Genomic DNA, 20929 nt, shown 5'->3' with positions numbered 1-20929 from the left:
AATTCAATTAATGCATATAAATTCTATGGGTTAGTCATACAACACTAACCAATCTCAACTACCAATCATCTTCATGCATCCATGACAAGGCTAAATCAAAAGTTAGTTATGACACTCAAGTCTCGCTGCTTGACCCATTGCATGTTTTTTTTCAATATCTAAAGGGGTTCTTCTAATGTCTTTTTTTTTTTAAACAATTTTTCATCCTATTCAAGGATGTTCCCCCTGATTTATATTCATGCATTGGTCTATTAGGTTTCGTTCATTGTAATTTCAATCTAGTTCAATATATGCATTGTTGTTATTGCCATATGTGCAAATCAAAAGTTGGTAGTTGATCGTCACTTCCTCAATGAGTGTTCAATATTGTTCTTAAGTGCGACAAAAGTTTCATTGTCTTTTATCCTCATCAGGAATCCAACGTTATGAACGTAGTTATGCAACAACTTATTACCTACTTCTCAAGAAGTTATAAACATGAATCACACCTGTCATGCCAAAAGTAGTGTACGACATAAATGAATATGCGAATGATTAAACTCATACCTGAGTTAATGCCTACTGATGGCGTACTTCAATACCTTTCCGCTTACCAATTCCCTAAGGCGCCAGTATTGCAACCTTTAGCTCTGATACCACATTGTCACACTCCACAGTAATATAAAAGAAAAAAAAATTATATGGTGGTAAACCTTATTGTCACGTGGACCTTATAAACCTGGTCCTAATAACCATAAACATTATATATATGCTTGTAATTATTTAAGCACTAACCGTGCTACTATGAGGTTTCCATATGATTATCAATCACCGAGCTTGGTATTATCATAAGACTTATGGATTTCGAATCCTTAACGATTCTCACCATTCAACTAGGTCAACGGAAAAGGCCACCGGTTGCTTTCCGATCTGTTTCCATGCCAAGTGTGGTCGGGAAACTAAATGGCCTTACCTACTCTGGCCAGGTGTCAACCGACGGATAGAGACCATGTGAAATTTTGGAAAGTCTGTCGGGTTCGCGCGCCAACTGACATACAAGGGACGGTGAGGATTCTCTCCTTTGATCTGAGGGTCAATATCGTTTCAGGGTTTATCGGTCTCATAAAGCCCACCGAGTTGTTCTTCGCGGGTTCATTTGCACTTGGAGGAAGGCCGAGCCCTCGCTCCCAAATGGCGGTTCTAACCCTGCAAACTATGCCAGGTTGCGGCAAGCTAGCACAGGTATCTGTCACATCAACCATAGCTTCGACTGTATATTTCATTGGGTATAATACTGTGCATTCTTTATCAGGATTACAGGTTGAGTTAATACATTCATGTTTAATTCCATTGAATCTTCGTGTACAGGACGCGCTTCAAACCCTTACCACTCAGGAGTGGATTGGAATGACATCGCCGAAACATTCCAGGTACTGAACCCTTCGCATACATTACAGTAGTTAGGCTAAGATAACAGGCGGAAGTAACAGGTAGATTTCTATGTGTTTCTTTCGGCCTGAGAAGGGTTTCCTCACGGCATTCTTTAATGTGTGACTCAGGGTTTCCACCTTCGGCGGAACCTTAGCTGAGATGCGAGGTCGGCTTTTCCATGCCGGTACCTGCGCCTTCTCTGGTTTACAGTCTTTGTTGTATTATTTGTTATCATTTGTATATTTATATTCAGGGATTCACGGCTCCCCTCGCCGGACCCTAACGAGATAAATCATGGATTCTGTTGTTTGGGAAAGTGCCATTTTGAATGCCCTGAGTTCATATCAGACTCTGGTTCTCGGAGTACTTAATGTACAGACTTTTGTGGCACTCACCCGGGCTATTTGTCCACTGTTAATATATGGTTAACTTTTTCGTATGCTTGCTCAATATATTATGCATATTTCCATTCGAGTTTCTGCGCCTACCGTTTGTTCATTGCACATATATATTTATATGCTCCATTGGTTCGAGCTTTTAAATGTAATATTGCAAGTACTTTCCATTCCAATGTTCTATATTTACTGCTCTTTTCGTTATGGAAACTTTGTTTCTCACTTAACAGGCTGAGACGTAAACCTTTCGAGGGTTTCGCCTCCATAATTTCTGTTATAGTTTATCAGGGTTTATATGGAAATAGCGACTGTATGGCCGTCTCTACGGCGGTTCTGTAACGCCATGATATGTTGATATGTATTTTATGTTAAACAGCTTTAGTTTAACTTGTTCCTATTTAATATATTTATTTCATTTCAAGCTTTAAATACAGCCAAGGGTTCCATATTGGAACGGCCGAGATCTCCTCTTGAGATGGTCGAGGGTTTCATTTTTGGAAACGGTCGGGGGTTTCATCCATACCACGAACCGTTTCCACAGGCTCACGGCATGCCCGAAAGTATTAGAAATAACTGTTAGATGTTATTTATCAGTTTTCTATACTCTTATAATGTTAGTTTTGTACAGAACCCTGCTTACGGTTGACAGGAAAATACTTCATGCTTTCGCATGTTCTGTGTATTGATATGAACCCACAGGTTCTATGTATTGTTTCTATGTTTCAGTTTTCAATATGGTTTGAGCATTATTCTGATACACTACATGTATCACCTTCACGCGGTTAACCTAAATCTTTCTGTTACAGTTATTCGCATTAGACTTTTATATGCACTTGCATTGTTCTTAGAATAACTATCATGAATCTTTGTTCTTCAGATATCTGACTTGCCCTCTGCACAGTCATTTTTACAGATATCAGGCATTATTCTTTACACAGTTATCATGCTTGTTTCTTTTACAATTATTATGCAAAGAATATAACAGATAGATCCTAGTGTTTGATTAGCCAGTCTCAGGCACTTTTAAACACTTGTCATGATATTATATACATGTTGTCCCATTTAATCCTTAACAGATATTCAGGTGCAGTCATACCTTCCATATAGGCACCAAGCATACCAAAACAGTAATTTAATTCAGAGGAATAACACATACCTGGTCTATTAGACACCCGTAGTTATATCTCCAGAAGTTGACCTGCAATTTAAAGATTTGCTCTTATCCACCCAGCCATGAGATCCAACGCTATGTTGGGTTCTCCCCCCGAGCAGTCCTGCAGGCCTGCAACCCTCAACAGGTCTATGCACAGTTGTGCTAGGGTTATCTGGTCCTTACCAGACTTAACCCTCCTTTTCTTTCTCTTTTTCCTTCTTCAGTTTCTCTCCCTCTCTGTCCTCACAGCCCTCAACAAGTCTATGCACAGTTGTGCTAGGGTTATCTGGTCCTTACCAGACTTAACCCTCCTTTTCTTTCTCTTTTTCCTTCTTCAGTTTCTCTCCCTCTCTGTCCTCCTTACCAGACTTAACCCTCCTTTTCTTTCTCTTTTTCCTTCTTCAGTTTCTCTCCCTCTCTGTCCTCACAGCCCTCAACAAGTCTATGCACAGTTGTGCTAGGGTTATCTGGTCCTTACCAGACTTAACCCTCCTTTTCTTTCTCTTTTTCCTTCTTCAGTTTCTCTCCCTCTCTGTCCTCCTTACCAGACTTAACCCTCCTTTTCTTTCTCTTTTTCCTTCTTCAGTTTCTCTCCCTCTCTGTCCTCACATACCCGCCTTCTCCATCCACCTACTCTTCCTCCCCTGTTAGGGTGCTTGCTGATCCATTTAACCAATGCCAAGAATTAGTTATAACTAATATGTAATTTAAAATTACTTTTACGCAAGTTTGATTAACTGATTGGTAATTTAAAATTACTTTACGTGGGGTTAATCACAATAGGTATATTACATAGTTGCCCTATGATTTCATTTTCATAGCTCCTTGTATTATTATTTTAGGGCATTTTTTTTAGTTGATTTATGTCTGAGAAAGGCCTATGTAAAGGGAAGTGTGTTTTTCTGGGAGATAAAAAAATGAGAGCTTTTCTGCATAGACCTAGAGTAAAGTGCAGCAGAGATAAAAGGAGGTTTATCAATCCATCTATGAATAAGCCCACCCAATGCAATCAAAATGCATGTTGGGTTTTCATATTATTATAATCATAATGAAATTCATTTTGATAATAAACATTGTTTTACTGAGAAGCTTTGAGGCTCCCTTATTATTAAAGGTTCGACCTCTATTATCATTAAAAAGGGTTGGTACTCTTCTATTACCTCAATTTACTATTGGTCCTATGATCCAACCCTAATAGGATATCAAAGATTTTGTTGTGCCTATGAAGATGAATGGGTGTTGGGGGCAAAAAAAATCCAATTTCATTAATCCAAATGAACTCCCTTTGTTGAGGCCCATGGTCTGCTCTACTTTCTCTGTAACTATATATATGCTTCTAGTTCATTGGCTTTCCTATAGGGTATTAATGAATTTTTGACAAGAAAATAAACCATCCAAAATAAGTTTTACACGCTTTAAAGCACATCACTAGAAATAGGTAATAAAAAAAATTAAAAGCCAAAATACTTCCTAACAAATAAAATAACCATCAAATTCCATCTATAAATACAACTTAATTTAAATTGCTATAAAAATATATTTTTTAATTAATTTTATAAATCACATATTTCAAAATTTTAATAATATAAATTTATTTATATATTTAAAAATATATTTAAAATCACAAAAAAAAATTACAATCTAATATCAAATTACACGCACACTAAATTTCTCCATCAATCAGAAAATCATTATTTAGTGTTTTCACTATTTGCGGTGATGCTTCAAAGAAGACCTTTCACATAATTAAGGGATGATACAATCTGAGCAATATTTTCATAATTTTTAAAACATATTTAAGAACTTCAATTTTTTTATTATAGTTTTTTAGTTAATATTATTATCTAAAATAATTAGATAAAATAATGTTAAAAATTGGATTTTGAATTTTAGAATTGGCATGTTTTTTAATATTATAATAAAATAAATTATTATTATTATTTTAATCTAAATAGTATTAAAAATATTAATATTTAATATCATTTTATTATTAAAATTATAATAATAAATCAAAGTATTGTATTTCTTTTGGATTTATAATTCAATACGATGAATTTTGAAGAAAATACTAAAAAAATTAAGTTACATAATTCTAAATTTAGAAAATAAGAGTAACATATAATTTTAGAAATAAATTTAAAAAATATTTTTATTTATAATGTAATTTTTAATTAAAAAAAGAGTTGTTTTTAGTGTGAAAAATTTGAGGTGAAATCTTGATTTGGGTTATTTAAACTAGTTTTTTTATTGTATATATAAATTCAGCACCATAGAAAACCCCTAAGGCATTTAGAATTACCTATCAACTTTGTGGTTTCAATAAATTCTTACCAAATTTCAATAAAACTATTATTCAAATAAAATATTTTTAAATTATATTAAATACATCAATATTACAAATAAAATATTTTAAATTATAATTAAATACATTAAAATTATAGGGTGGCAAAAGGGGAGAGGAAGGATTTTCTTGAATTCCGGAAAAATAATAGTGGACAGATTCTAATAGGTTTGGCACAAAATCCAATAATTAAAGTGAGATATATAGTCTTTTTTAGGTATAATATTAACCAAAAAAAAATGACATAAAAAATTTAACTATCCTAAAGGACTCCTTCCTCATTATTCGCCGCCTTAGAACGAAGAGTCCCCTACTGATAACATGCTAAGTCTATTGTTCCATCACATCATTGGTAATCTGGAATCTTTCTCTAACTACTACTCCTTAATATTTATTATGCATAACTAAAAGAAACTATCAAACATTATGAAATAATATTTTAATCCATTATAATATTATATTAATTGTGCCTATTGACATCTACACATATTATAAAACTACAAGCCTTACACGTATAATTTTATATATTTAATTCTTTAATTTTTTTTTCAACCTTCGTAGCTTTGTATCAGAATGACTCTCGCCAAAAATGCTTGCTATATGATGCTGGAGGTCTTTGCTCCTGCATGATGGTATCTCTTTACAGGTTTTCAGTATCAGTTTTTTTGTATCTCTTTTTCAAGGCTGGGCCGACGGCTCTTATTTCTTTATGTGTTATTGCATGCAATCTTTTGATGGGGTTGTTTCTTCAAGTGATTGTATGATCTGTAACAATTTTGGTCAAGCAGGTTTGTATATGTTTTTCTATTTTAGATTTGGATGATTCGAATTATCTGTATCTATTGTTAGCATAGTTTTCTGAGCATTTTATTTGCCCTAAAATCAAATCATAATATGTATGGAAAATCTTTATATTTTCTTAATATAAATTTATGATTGTTTTTTCTCTGAAAAAAAATAATATATATTAAAAAATTTATTAATTAATTGATATAAAACTTGATGAAATCTTGAAGTAGAAAAATATAAAATTGTAATGATGAGAGAAGCATTAAGCCATTGGTTGTGTTGGCAAACTAACCTACCAAACTGGCATTGCAAAGCAGGATGATGCACCATCTATAACTTTTTATATAAAAAATTGAACACAAGATTTGAGGATCTCTTTGACCATGAAAAGCCCCCACATTTCAAGAGTATTATTTTATTGTTCAATATATGTGCGGGGGAGAGATTGATATAGCTATTACATGGATTTTGAAATTGGTTTTTGATGTAATTAATATTTTAATTGGATTAGTATATTGTTTTGAAAACAAATTATTATTGAAAATTTATTGGTTGATTTATAAATTATAAAAAGGATATTTTAGTGAATTTTCCTCTAGCTTAAAGAACATAAAAGTTTAGTTCTTTGATTTGGAATCAAAGAATTTTTAATTTGGTTCAATTATATTTTCTGGTGCGATTTTAAACAAATGTAATATGTAATTTTTCTAAATATATAATTTCAATAACAAAATATTATAATTTATAGTTAAATTTTATAAAATAATAATAATAATAAAAATAATTATCATATTAATTAGAAAATATTATAAATACTATAATTATGATAAATAATTAATTATATTTGATAAAAAATAATTTTATGAAATAATTTATTTTAAATAATTTATTTATTCAATTTTATTTCTCATTGTGATGATCATAAAATAATTTTATTATTTTTATATTTTTATAAAAAAAACAAAAAAATCTCATACACTAATTTCATGTTTGATTTGACCCTAATAATAATAATAATAATATACCATATATTTCTATGTGACAAAAAAATTATTCCTACACCATATGTGTCTATGTAACAAAAAAAAACCATGTACTGAATCATAGAAACAAAAAGTTCATATACTGCATTGTTGCAAAGGAGTTATGAGTGTTTTTTTCAAAATAAAAATCAAAATGATCTTATAGCTATTTCATACACCAATTTCAAGTCCGACCACTTTTGCATTTTCGATTATCATATTTATTTGTTGGAGAATCGATTTGAAATGTCATTATAATTAAAAACGTATGATTAAATGTGGCTGTAGTTTAAATTAATTTTTATGTTTTGTTCTATGAAATATGAATTAATTAGTTAATGGTATAAATTGAATAGGCTATTTAAATTATATATTAATTAGTTAATGGTATAAATTGAATACGCTATTTAAATTATAAGTATATAGTAAAGTTGTAAGTATCACTTCGAGTTACAGTGTAATTTTTAGAATTTATGTTTTTTAATTATTTTTAGTATATAGTAAAGTTGTAAGTATCACTCGGAGTTACAGTGTAATTCTTTTTAGAATTTATGTTTTTTATTTTTTTTTTAATATGAAAAATATTTTATTCAATAACAAAATTGAAGTACAATTTAATATATATATATAGATATATCAAAACTATTATATTTAAATTAATTAATTGAAAGTTAATCTATTTTCACACTACAGTGATTATAATATACTCAAGTGATTATAATATACTCTGTTATAAGTATGTATAAATATGATGTAAATAAGCTTTTCGAGGTTTTTAAGTCTATTTTCCCATTGTGTGGCATCATAAAGTCATATAATAACTATATAGATTCGTTTTTGGTAATAAGGGTATGTAATACACTATCTTTCTCGCACAATGACATGTATATGTCTTTAAGTACTAGTTGCAAATTTATTTACTTCTTCCTTATCTGTTGAGCTCAAAGCATTTTTGAAAGGATGTGTTATGCTCCTAACAAACAAATTGACAAAAAGACTTATGAATGTAATGCATATATTTATTATACCCACTCACATATTGCTAAATCTGTCATGCTCATTCCCACCCATTCAACCATTGCACATGCTACTGTAAACCATTACCCCATTCTCAAAAATCCATGGTCTGAATCCTTCGAACCAAATAGCTAAAAAAAACTACAACATTAGATCAAAATAATTACAAACAAAATATTCTATGAAATTAAATCCAATTTGTGAGCTACCTAAATATTACAGTCACAACAAGAGGAAAAGAAGAAGGAGAGCAATAGAACAAGAAGCACAGACTCAAATATACAAATGAGCTTCAAAACGATTTCATTAATGCCATATAATGGATTTGAAACCAACACATCCATTTCCCTTTATCAAAATTCTTTTTTCCTTGTGAACCCTATAGTTTCTTATAGATTCTCATTTGCTTCCTTTCTTCATTCGTTCACACTTTATTGTCTTCCCTTCGGCTGCCTTGTCATTCCATGCCAATCATTTAGAATGCATATATAAATGACTTTTGCAACCTCTAAACATAATGCAAACATGTCTAAGAAGATGCAATTGAGAATGATATAAAGTAGGAGGAAAATAACACTTAGACCGAATAACCATAAAAACCTTCTTTAAGGATCTTGCCCAAAAGATTGAAGTATTGGGTTTCTTGTTTGGAATATTTGCAAAGTTCCAAATAAGGAACCTATCACTTGAATGCTTTAAACATGATTCGTAAGAAGTGGATAATTGTTACTTATATATGCACGCCATGAGTTTGAATTTAATTTCATGAGCAATATGACGTTAAACTTGTTGTAAGATTTATAGTTAAACAAGTGTAATATGCAATGTTGTTGTTGTATCTTATGCAAAAGGTAATTAATCATTGTAAATAAAAATGTTTCATCAAATATCCACTAAACCCTTAAACCATATAAAAACTAGAACTATGAAATTCCATACAACTTGAAAAGTAATAAATTGATTATTATAATTGTTACAATCCCTATAGCATAATGGTAAATAAAAAGTATAATTTAATATATTCAAGCAAATAAATTTATTAAAACTAAATATTTCAATAAATTCGTAATAATTTTTAATAATTGTTTTCTTTTTGTTTGCTATGTTATGTGAGTTTTTAGATGGTATGTCTAAGTCACACTAGTTCTTAGCATGGTTGGATTTTTTTTGTCAAGTTGTATGAGTTTGACTTCAGACTTGACCTGTGGCTTGGGAAACTGCGATCCAGGGGCATCTAAGCCATCAAAATCACCCAAGGATCACATTTGGCTTGGGCCACACCAGCCCTTAACATGACTGGATTTTTGCCCATAGAGTTTCGAACTAGTAACCTCCGCATCACGAAGTGAATTAAGAGTACACTCCATCACTGTATATTCTACGCCTCATGAGCTAGCATGGTTGACTAACTTTTTCACCATAAAATACCTTAACAAAATACCTTATCACCATTTGCTATATACCTCATGAGCTATAATTTTTATTAATAAATCATATAATTTAAGAGCGACTTTTAATAATGATTATTATTAATAAATAATATAATTTAATTGAAATCTTTATAATTTGTACAACAGTGTTTTATCAAAAATAAGTAATGTTGTTTGAGTTTAACCAATGTAATTTATTTTTAATTAAAAAGGAAATTTTACTAAATTAAATGTTCTATCAAAATAAGTAAGGTGGTTTGAGCTTAACCAATATGATTTATTTTTAATTAAAAAAGAAAATTTTACTAAATTAAATTAATAAAATTTTGAGAAATGCACATAAAAAAATTATCCTTGATTAATAAAATTGAATAAATAGCTTATAAAAAATCCATGTATCATACATGCTTCTAGCTTGTAAAAGTCTAAAAAGAAGCGTAAAATTGAATAAATAGCTTATAAAAAATCCATGTATCATACATGCTTCTAGCGTGTAAAAGTCTAAAAAGAATGGTAATGCACTTAATTTTTTCACATTAAACGGTTTGAAAAATCTAATTACACATGATAAGTAAAAAATGGTATTTATACATTATTAAAAAATATAAATATTATGTTCAGAAGTAAGAGTTTTATAAACTCATATAGAATGTTGGGAAACAAATAAAAAACAATATATTTACACATTATAAAAAAAACTATAAATATTATGTTTGAAGAGGCGTTTCATCAACTCTATACATGAAAATTTAAAGAAAATATAGAGAAAAAAATATATATTGTTATTTTATTTTTAAAATAAACATAAATATCTTGTATCTTGATTTATTATCATAATAGACTTAATTTTTTATTCTTAACAATTAACAAAATGAGCCATATAAATTTGGTATTTAGATACATAAGTTTGGTATTTGCATGTGAGGGACAAAATGAGAGAATGCATTTGTCATGAAATTCCAACACTTTGTTGATCTCAAAAATCCATTCATTTTTGTACATAGCATATTGGTATAAAGTAGAAGTCACGCATAAATTAGTTGTAAGGCACTTCTAATACATTTCTGGCAATAGTCTTCTTATTCTTCTAATATATACATGTTTTCTTCGAAAGGTCTTTTCAAATCCAAAAGATGTTTTAGGAAGCTTTGTTCAGGAGTATATTGGAAGCATCTTAGAAGTGTAAGTGTCATTGTTTTTAGCAAAGGGGCACTTCTAAACAGACAACCTAATAGAGAAATTTTCTTTGTATCATAATTTGAAACTTTTATGCAGACCACCCAGAATTTTGAGTGAAAATGTTAAACTTGATGCCTCCAGGCTTACTATGTGGTTTTGCAATCCAAATTGTGTTATAAATCCCCATATAATAAAATCATGGCGTTCCAAACAATATTAACAATATCTTAAAAAAAAGCAAGACAATTACTAACCTTAAACCATTTACTTTCTATTGATATTTCTTCAAGAGAAACCAAACTTTCTAGAACTACTAGAGAAAGAGCATATCTACCGAGCCCATGAAGGGAAACTTTCTTCAGTGAGTTTGTAGCAAAAAAGCCTTCAAGTACATTAAGCTGTCATTGGAAAATGCAGAGAACCACAAGACTTGTGTTAAAGAGTGCAACTAGGGGCTAATTCCCCTTCTTGGAAGCCTTTTATGAATACTCTCTCTCTCTCTCTCTATATATATATATATATATATATATATATAGATATATATATAATTACAATCATAAATAAATAATTAACTAATAATTAGTGTCGAAGAGTCATGTCTCTAAGCACATGACTATTCATTGAAAATAGCTCATACTCACGTAAATAACATATTCACCATAAGTTACTACCCACCATAATGTAAGCAAGTATTTGCGTAAAATATGCAGTTAGGAAAAATATGTAAATAATATACTTACCAGGAATTACTGCCCACCATTATTTACAGGTTCTTCAACACTTTAACAAATATGGGTAAAAATGTAAATATGCATACTATCTAGAATTTAATTTACAAAGATATGTGATCCAATTTACAAAGATTAATTTCTCTTTGGTATCTTTAGTATAAAATTTACTTGAAACTTCTCATTTTACACAATTCACTTATCATCTCATGTCTTCTTGTACTTATTGTTGATGTTCTATCTACAATTACTGTCAACGATGATCTAAAGTGAATGTTATTGAAGTTGTAATGTGATTGCTATTACAATCTGAAGTAAAGTTGTTATTGGGCTAATAAAACATTGAAGTAATTATTTCAAGCATAGAACATACCATAAATTTTAACATGGTATCAGAGCCCAAGTGAAGACAAACCCAAGGAACAAGAGAAGCAATCACTATTGAATAATTGTTGTTGTTGAAAAAATTCTGTTGGAACAAGTCTCAATGGCTACTCACTCTAATTTCAAGACAGAGGATAAGCTCAATGAAAAATTGGATTATCACACCTGGAAGATGACTCTTGATTTGACCTTGGAGGAACATGAAGTGTTGGATTATGTGCAAGGGAAAGTGGTGGATCCTCCTTCAAATGCACCTGCTGTTGCTAGAATGAAGTATAGAAAAGGAGAGGTCAAAGCTAAGAAAATATTAGTTGACTCCATTCAAAAGAATTTAATCTCTTATATTTATGATCCGGGAACTTCCAAGGAAATGTATGATAATTTGATAGGGATGTTCAAAGTCAACAATGAAAATCAAATTTTCTTTCTCAAGGATAAGTTAAAGGATATCAAAATAGACAAAGGGAAGTTTATACAAGCATATTTCATGAGAATAAATAAAGTAAATAATGATTTTCTATCTATTGGAGAAGTTACTCCTAACAGGGAACTCACTCTTATTTCACTTGGAGGTCTTACAAGGCCATGAGAAACATTTATCACCACCATTCTCAACAATGATGGGATACCTAGTTTTGATGAGCTATTGGATAGATGCACTCAAGAGGAAATAAGGATGATGGGGAGAGAAGTTTTTTAATGGAAGTGAACCTATTGCATTCTCTACACATGCTAAAAGGAGAAATGATGTTGGCCCATCAAATTCAAGAAGGCATAGTTTTGGATCTAAGAAGGGATTCAAAGGAAAATGAAGATGCTTCACTTACAACAATATTGGCTACTATGTCAGAGAATTCCCTCACAAGAAGAATCCTCCAAGGGACAACAACAACAATCAAAGAAACAATAGGTGTAACTACAAAGGAAAATTGAATGCTTCTATTGCTCGAGAAGGAAATAATCAACCTCACAAGAGAACAAGAAATGTCAGGGGTGACGAAAATAATGTTGTTGAAAAACAAGATGAGAATTATCTTATTTATTCTTTAGGGAAAGTTAGTTTATTTTCCCTAGTTTATTTGGATCTTTTTATCACTCTAAGGAAACCTAGAATTGTTTGATTCCTATATTCCGTATGAGCTATATTTAGTTTATTTGCCCTAGTTTGTTTGGATCTTGTTATCACCCAAGGAAACCATAGAATTGTTTGATTTCAAGACTACAGATGCCCTAGAATGAGTAGGCATTAGTCCATTTTTCTTGTTGTAATATGTTAAACTATAAAAATTGTTTTGCTTTTTGTTTTATGGTAAGTTAGGGTTTATTTACAACAAAAAATTGTATTTTTAACATTTAATGACATTTTGATCTATGCCCTAGGGTTAGATGTGTTGAATCGTGTTGTAATTGATGCCGACGTTAGTTCTTGAATGCTCTTAATATTTGTTTGGATTGCATTGATTGAAGCTCCAATGGTTAAGAAGCCTTAGATGCCCCGCAATTGATGAGAATGTTGGAAGGAAATGTCATTGTGGTTGGAATTAGGATTGTCGTCATCTGACTCTCCTCGTCATGCTGATTCCGATGGTAGGTAGGTGGAATGTCTCTTAATTCCTCTCAGTTGAGGAGTTATGCCTCTTTGAAGATTAGAGCCCAATTCTTGGTCAAGAAGCCCCAAAAAGATGTCATAAGCAATTTTTTTATTATTTAAGAAAATGGGCTTATTCAAATTACTGGTCAAATTCACAAGAAAATATTTCTTATTATTCAAGAAAATTAATTTAAATGAGCTTAATGGTGAAGGGCGAGCTTAATCAATCTTGTTGACAAAGTTGGCCTCCAAATTAAATGGTCTTTTTTTGGCTCCAAGTATTCAAATTTAATTTTCAAATTGGGTGGGCTTCCCTCCAAGTGTGATTAGGTCAACCTCCTTAATTGTGGCCCTTCAATCCCTATAAAAAGTGGCTTGATCTCTACACAAATGCAATGCAATTAAACACTGTCATCTATTTGCGGCTTTGAGGAGTTAAGCACATCTTAAGCAGAGGTCAAAATTTGAAGTGGGTTTAATTATCTTTGTTTGGGTTATGGCTATTTGTTGGTTAATGGGGAACTTCTAAGGCAATTTTCACTGTTGCGGAGGATTGAGGCCAAGAGGAGTAATGTTAGTCTGGAATAGGGTTGAGATTTTGAGGGCATATGGACTAAGCATCAAGGACAATGATTTTGTTCTTTCGTTTTAATTTGTTTTGGCACATGTATCAAGAGATGTGGTTCTACTGATAGTGATTGGGTGTGATTTAATGTGTAGATAGTTACATGTTTGGAAGTTCTCATGGCCATTGACCTTTGAAGAAATAAGGACTAGTGCGCAGTGTGTATGGCCGGTAGTCAATGTTTTGACTTGTTGCCCTTGTCCAATGAGCAATGGCTAGAACTGCCAGAAGAGATTGATTTGTGATGCATTGTGACTGAGTTGTTGTTCGCTATTGTCATTATTATCGTCAATTTTACATCCTTCTCTAGATGAGTGTTTCCACCATGTGAAACCCCATTGTCACCATATATGGTTTTCATGATACAGTTCCTGAATTCGTTTGTCAATTGGTCGATTTCATCTTCAACCTCATTATTTGGCTTAAAAATTATAATCCTTTCCTTGTCCCAAGGAGTAATTCTCCACATCGGCTTTCCCCAGTTCTTCATCACTAGCATGGTCTTCAATATTTGATGGTGCTCAAAGCGAGGTACTTCTGCGGAATAGTTCATTCCCCAAGGCATCCTTGTATAGAACAATATCAAAACAATTGTTTTGATTGGAAAGATATGGAAATCGAATTCTGGTTTGGAGTTCGAGTGGCTCAAATAGCAGGACAAAACAAACAGTGTATTGGTAGCTACAACCACGTCCTCGGCCACGAGTCTCACAAAGTTTGTCGGCATGTTGACACCTGTTGAAGTCAATACCTTGGATTCAATGGTTGCGTAAGTTGATTTGTAAAGGGTGGCATATTATATATTGGACATATAGTAGAGTTCATATTGTATTTTATGCGCATGTACCTGAGATACGTTGGATTCACATACACATATGATATATCTGAAGTTTTAAGTTTATGGGCCCCAAGGGTAAGTCTTTATTTTACATTTTGTTTTAAAAGTCCATTTTGTTGCATAATTAGCAATTGTGGGTGGCCGCGCTGGAATTTGGTTGGACATTTCTTGGAGAGTATCAAATTGTAGAATGCTTAATTTAATACATGGTTCCATATAGTGTTTTTGGGTAATTTAAGTTATTATTAACAAATCAAAATCCAAAAGTAGTTGGGCAATTGTTGTTGATTTGGGGTAGCATCAGATGTGCTCTAGCCACGAAATTTGGTGGAGAGGTTGGGGCACATGAGATCTCCAATACCTAGAAATGGTTTGGGCAGATTCTAAACAGATCAGGAGATATTAAAATAATTAATATTTTTAATGGAGTCCCTAAGTTTAAACTTAGGGAAAATAAAATATTAATGAGTATTAATATGAATCTGTGTTAGAGTGGTCTAAAAGACATGGATCAAGCCAGATCTAATCTTAGCAGTTGATTAGGGACTTAATCTCGGCTGTTGAATCATCAACAAGAAAAGTATAAGAGGAGGCTTGAGGGTCACTTGGAGATTACACCAGATGATCAGTCATTCTATTCTCTTGAGAGGGGTTTGCTAAGAGAGATAGAATCAGTGATCGGGAGAGCAGTTGAGGGGCATCGATTACAAAGGAACAAAGAAGGCAGAGATTGTGTTGAGAGAGCAGTGCAACAACCAAGGAGGGTGATGCAGATTCTGCAAGGGCTCACATAGGGCCATGCAAAGGCAGGCAAGTACTGTGCATAGCACTAGAGGGGCCAGCGTAGCTGATTGCAGAGGTTCCCAGAGCTAACGTAGGGCCTCCTGGGGCTGACACAGGCCAAGAAAGGATGATGCAGGGCTAGTGTGATACAGAGAGGGGCTGACGCAGTCCAGATTGGGTAGACGCTGGGGTTGTAGGAGCAATTTTGCGCTGAGGAGCTGCCGGAAGGGTTTTCTGGGGTTTTAGCCAGGATATTTCTCTCAAACTGTGAGTTATAGCTGCTAAGAAAATTCTTTGTTGGGTAGGCTAGTTACGACACCCAAATTATACTATGATATTTCTTAATAAAAAACCCTCAGATAGCTGAACCGATTTTCCTGCATTGGGTTTTTCTGGGGACATTGGTCCAAAAATAATGGTGTCATGTGGTGTGTTTGTTCTTGTTTCTTTTAGTTGCTAATTTGTAATATGTTGAGCATGCACTGGTGTTTATTTTCAGTATTTAATTTGTAAATAACTTGTTAAAGAAAAATTAACAAGTAGGTAGGAATAAATCAGGAAAAGTTCATGAAGGGTTTCTAAATTAAGTAAACTTAGAAACTTCAACATGGTATCAGGGGGTGATTGCAGATCACATGACTAAGAGACATCAGCCGAGTGGAACAATAGCAGTAGAAAACGACTGTCCCGAGGTGACAGACTCTGTTTCTAGCAGCACAAAAGCTAAGGAAGTGTGACGCAGAGCCAGCCAGAGCCACATAGAAGAAGCCAGGAACTACGCAGAGCCTCAGAGAGGCTAGTGTTGCTAACACAGAGGGTCAGAGGGCTGATGCAGGGCATCCCAAGGCTAACGCAAACCCATCCAGGGTGACACAGAGCCAGCGTGACGTAGAGAAGGGCTGATGGAGTTCACAGAGAGGCAGTTGCTGGGGATTAGAAGGATGCATGAATATTGCAGAGTGAAGCTGGTGAGGTACTGTAGTCAGAACAATACTTGATAGAGCAGGGCCAGAGGAGTTGTTACCGAGGGTTTCTAACCGAGGAACCTGGATTAGCATTGCAGTTGCACAAGATGATTAGAATAGGGGGCATCTCGACAAGTGGCAGAAGGATTTCCAGGAGGGAAATCGGGACTCAGAGGGAGTCCAGAAGAGAACTTCCAGACGGGAGTAGAGACTCAGAGGTTGCCTCTCCTCCGGGCACCTTGGATCAATGGTTAATTGATATTGGAGCCTTAAGGAATTTCACTGGAAATAAGGAGGTTCTCTCAAATTTAGTTGAGATTTAAGCTAATCTAAATATTATTCTTAGAGATAATGCCACCTACCTTGTGAAAAGAATAGGAACTTTTACTCTTCAGTTAAACTATAGTCAAACCATACATCTTCAAGATGTTTTGTATGTGCCTTATTTGAAGAAGAATTTGGTATCTATTTCTGCAATGTAGGACAAAGGCTTCAGGGTAGCTTTTGTTGATGGAAAGGTACATGCATGGAATAAGAAATTTAGAGATGCTGTTACTCTTAGGTTTAGGGTTGATGGTATTTATCAAGTTGGTGGAAGTCCTTTGGGAGCTTTGGAAAATGACACCTATATTCAATGTGAGTTGTGGCACCAAAGATTTTCTCATTTACATTACAAAGGCTTACCGAGAGTAAGGAATATGGTCATAGGGATGCCAAAATTTTATACGAATCATGAATGAGTTTGTCAAGGTTTTTCAATAAGAAAACATATAAAGGGAAAATTCCCTTCTAGTGAGAGCAAGACAACTGATATTCTTCAATTAATTCATTTTGACATGGTTGGTCCTTTGCCCATGACTTCATTGGGAGGATACTTATAATATGTGATATTTATGGATGACTTCTCCCGCAAAACTTGGATTTATGTTTTGAAGACGAAGGATGAAGTATTTAGATGGTTTCTCTCTTTCAAAGCATTGGTGGAGAATCATACATGCAACAAGATCAAGACATTGAGAAATGATAATGGAACCGAATATGAATCTAATGAATTCAATGACTTTTTCAAAGAGGCAGATATTAAGAGGGAGCTCACCATTCCATACAATCCACAACAAAATGAAGTTTATGATAGAAAGAATTGTACAATTATGGAAGCCACATGTACCATGATTCATGATCAAGGCCTACCAAAGTTTTTATGGGGAAAAGTTGCGAACACTGTTGTGTACATTCAAAATAGGAGTCCTCATAAAAGCTTGGATTTCAAGACACTCAAAGAAACGTTCATTGGTAAGAATCCTGATGTTTCAGATTTTAGAATCTTGGGTTGTCTTGTATATTTTCATGTACCAAAAGAGGAAAGGAACAATTTGGAAGCCTTTGGGAAGAAAGGTGTATTTGTTGGATATAGTGAAGATTCAAAGGCATATCAAATATATGTACCTAGTCAGAGAAATATAGTAGTAAGTAGATATGTTACCTTTGATGAAGACTCTGCCCTTGGAAAAGCAAGGGATATCTCCATCATAAGGATGATGATGCTGCTAAAAGTCAAGAAGAACCTTCAATGGATGAACCTATGCCTGATGTTGATGGCCTCATGGATCCACTTGATCCACCTCCTTTTGATCCCTCTATCTAAAAGAAAAGACCACTATGGCTTAAAGATACACTTCAAGATGCTAAAAATCATGCTGCCCTAAGAGAATTTTTTCGAGAAAGTAAGAAGCCTACTAAGTATCAAGGATACTTGGCTACCATGAGTATTATCATTCAAACTAAACCTTGCACTTTCGAAGAAGCTATGAAGCACTAGGTATGGAAAGATGTTATGGCTAAAGAATATGAGTCAACCATGAATAACAATGTCTGGGAAGTGGTGCCTAGACCCAAGGACAAGTTCGTAGTCACCTCGAAATAGATCTACAAGATTAAACATGGATCTGATGGAAGTGATGAGATATAAAATCAAAGGTTCATGGCTCGTGAATTCTCACAAAAGAAAATATTCAACTATGATGAGATTTTTGCTCCAATTGCCTGATACACCACTACATGATCCATAGTTTCTCTTTTTGCAAATCAAGGATGGAGTCTGCATCCAATGGATGTCAAGACCACATTTTTACATGTCTCACTTAAGGAAGAAGTCTACTTGGGACAACCTTAGGGGTTTGAAGAGCATGCTAGAAAAACTTATTATGCAGGTTGAAGAAATCCTCTATGGGTTAAAGAAAGCCCCTAGGGCTTGGTATGAGAGGATTGATAGCTATCTCATGAAGTTGGGATTTACAAGGAGCTATGTTGATCCAAAAAGGACATGCCACTTATTTTGGTCTTATATGTTTATGATCTATTTCTCAGTGGTGCAGACACTCTCATTTATTAATGTAAGAGGGAGTTGAATCGAGATGGACCTAGGATTGATGCATTACTTCCTATGTTGGAGGTCTAACAAAAGCCAAGTGAGATTTTCCTTTCTTAAAGAAAATATATTGTGAATTTGTTAGAAACATGTGGCATGGTGGACGAAAAGTCTGTGACTAAACCAATAGAACTAAATTTCAAGAAGCTATGTGGAAGTGTTGCTGGTTTGATTTTTGTAAATCCTACCAATTATAGAAAACGTGTGGGAGCATTGATGTTCTTGGTGAACACACAACTAGACATATGCTTTGTTGTTAATAGATTGAGTCAATTTATGGTTGAGGCTCATCATATGCATTGGGTTGCTACAATGAATCTTTTAAGATATCTTCATGATACTATCAACCATGGACAGAGGTACACTAATGGGGATCTAAGATTACATGGATATACTAATGTCGATTGGGTTGATAGTGTGGTGGATAGAAAAATCACATTTGGATGTTGTTTCTCTTTGGGACCTACTTCCATCTCATGGATGAGATGAAAAGAAAAGTATGTTGCAGTAAGCACCGTTGAGGCTGAATATATTACAACTAGTATGGCTTGTTGTAACACCCTCCTCCCACATCTACCCAAGTAACTGTCCAACCGAGGTAAACATGTGACGAAGAGTTACTATGATATGATTCAACTTCATATGTATCGGTTAAGGAAATGGAACCGATAGAACACATATAACCTGACCTTTTACACTTTCAACAGAAATCCCAGGAGCCATCCAACCTATCCAGGTGACCAACCCTTGAGACAAATTGACATTTTGTGTAGAAATTCCTTGTAGATTCAAACTGCCAATTGTAATTTACTAAAACAATAGACTTTAATTTACTCTACTCATCAGTGGAAACAATTAAACGATCTCAAAATCACAAAGAATACAAGAGAAAGAATTCAATCAACACATTACACAATGATTTTCTGGGGAAAGCCACAACTAAAAACCCCTGCTATCTGTATATTTCATTAGTGATAAAATATGAGAAGATTACAATGCTTTTCTCAAGCCTGAGCAACCTCTGCTCTATCTCTATCTATCTCACAACTTCTTAGACAAGCCTAGGCTAATACTTAACCAATTTTATGCTTTCCCAAGTCCATATTTCCTTTCTTTGTTTCCTTGGGAATTAGCCCCTATTAATTAGGGAAATTACTTAATTGGAATTGCATAATCCTCATAAGCCTTCCTTTGACTGCATGCACCACCTGTACAATTAATATGACTATACAACTGATAGTACATTGTCCCTAAACTCCAATCTCAACTGAGTAACTCTAAGATCTAACATGCATGAGTTATTTATGAGTGAATCATCAATTAGTTGTTTGATCACTGCATGCAACACCACACTTCTAGACCTCCCCCTAGTTTCTCTAATAGTTGGAACTAGTTTAACTGACTTTAACTAAGTTAAACTCAATTAATTAATTACAACTCAAAATAAACACAACTAGGGCTCCTATAATGTAGGAGACACTCTATATGACTCAAGGTAGACCCTCAACTCGAATTAACTAAGCTAACTAAGTCATATTAACTTAGTTAACTAATACAAGTTGTCATGTGATGTGGAATTACAACTTTATTCCTAATTTAATTCAAGTAAAAATTAAATTAGGATTTTCTTCTTGCATTTTCAACACTCCCTCTCAACAAGAAAGGGATTATCTGCTACCTAGATCCCGCCTCTTTGAAACTCGAATTTTCATCTTGACAATTCCTTTGTCAAAATATCTGCATCTTGTTCCTCTGTAGGAATGTACTCCAACAACATGATTCTCAATTGCACACAATTTCACAAATGGTGATACTGGATGATGATATGCTTGGACCGATCATGAAAAGATG

The 20929-nt window shown here is 33.4% G+C and overlaps 1 long non-coding RNA gene across 1 annotated transcript; it reads left to right on the top strand.

Annotated features, from left to right (window-relative positions):
• Positions 1-1078: 1078 nt before the first annotated feature.
• Positions 1079-1849, top strand: LOC149169870 (uncharacterized). Its single transcript, XR_016259416.1, has 3 exons — positions 1079-1221; positions 1348-1409; positions 1539-1849. It is a non-coding gene; the product is annotated as an uncharacterized LOC149169870 (long non-coding RNA).
• The last annotated feature ends 19080 nt before the right edge of the window (positions 1850-20929 follow it).

Source organism: Pinus tabuliformis, chromosome 4_2 (assembly GCF_031772625.1).
Source record: "Pinus tabuliformis cultivar Carrire ecotype Pingquan chromosome 4_2, CPIR1, whole genome shotgun sequence".
Classification (NCBI taxonomy): Eukaryota; Viridiplantae; Streptophyta; class Pinopsida; order Pinales; family Pinaceae; genus Pinus; species Pinus tabuliformis.
This window is presented reverse-complemented; position numbering and strand designations above follow the sequence as displayed.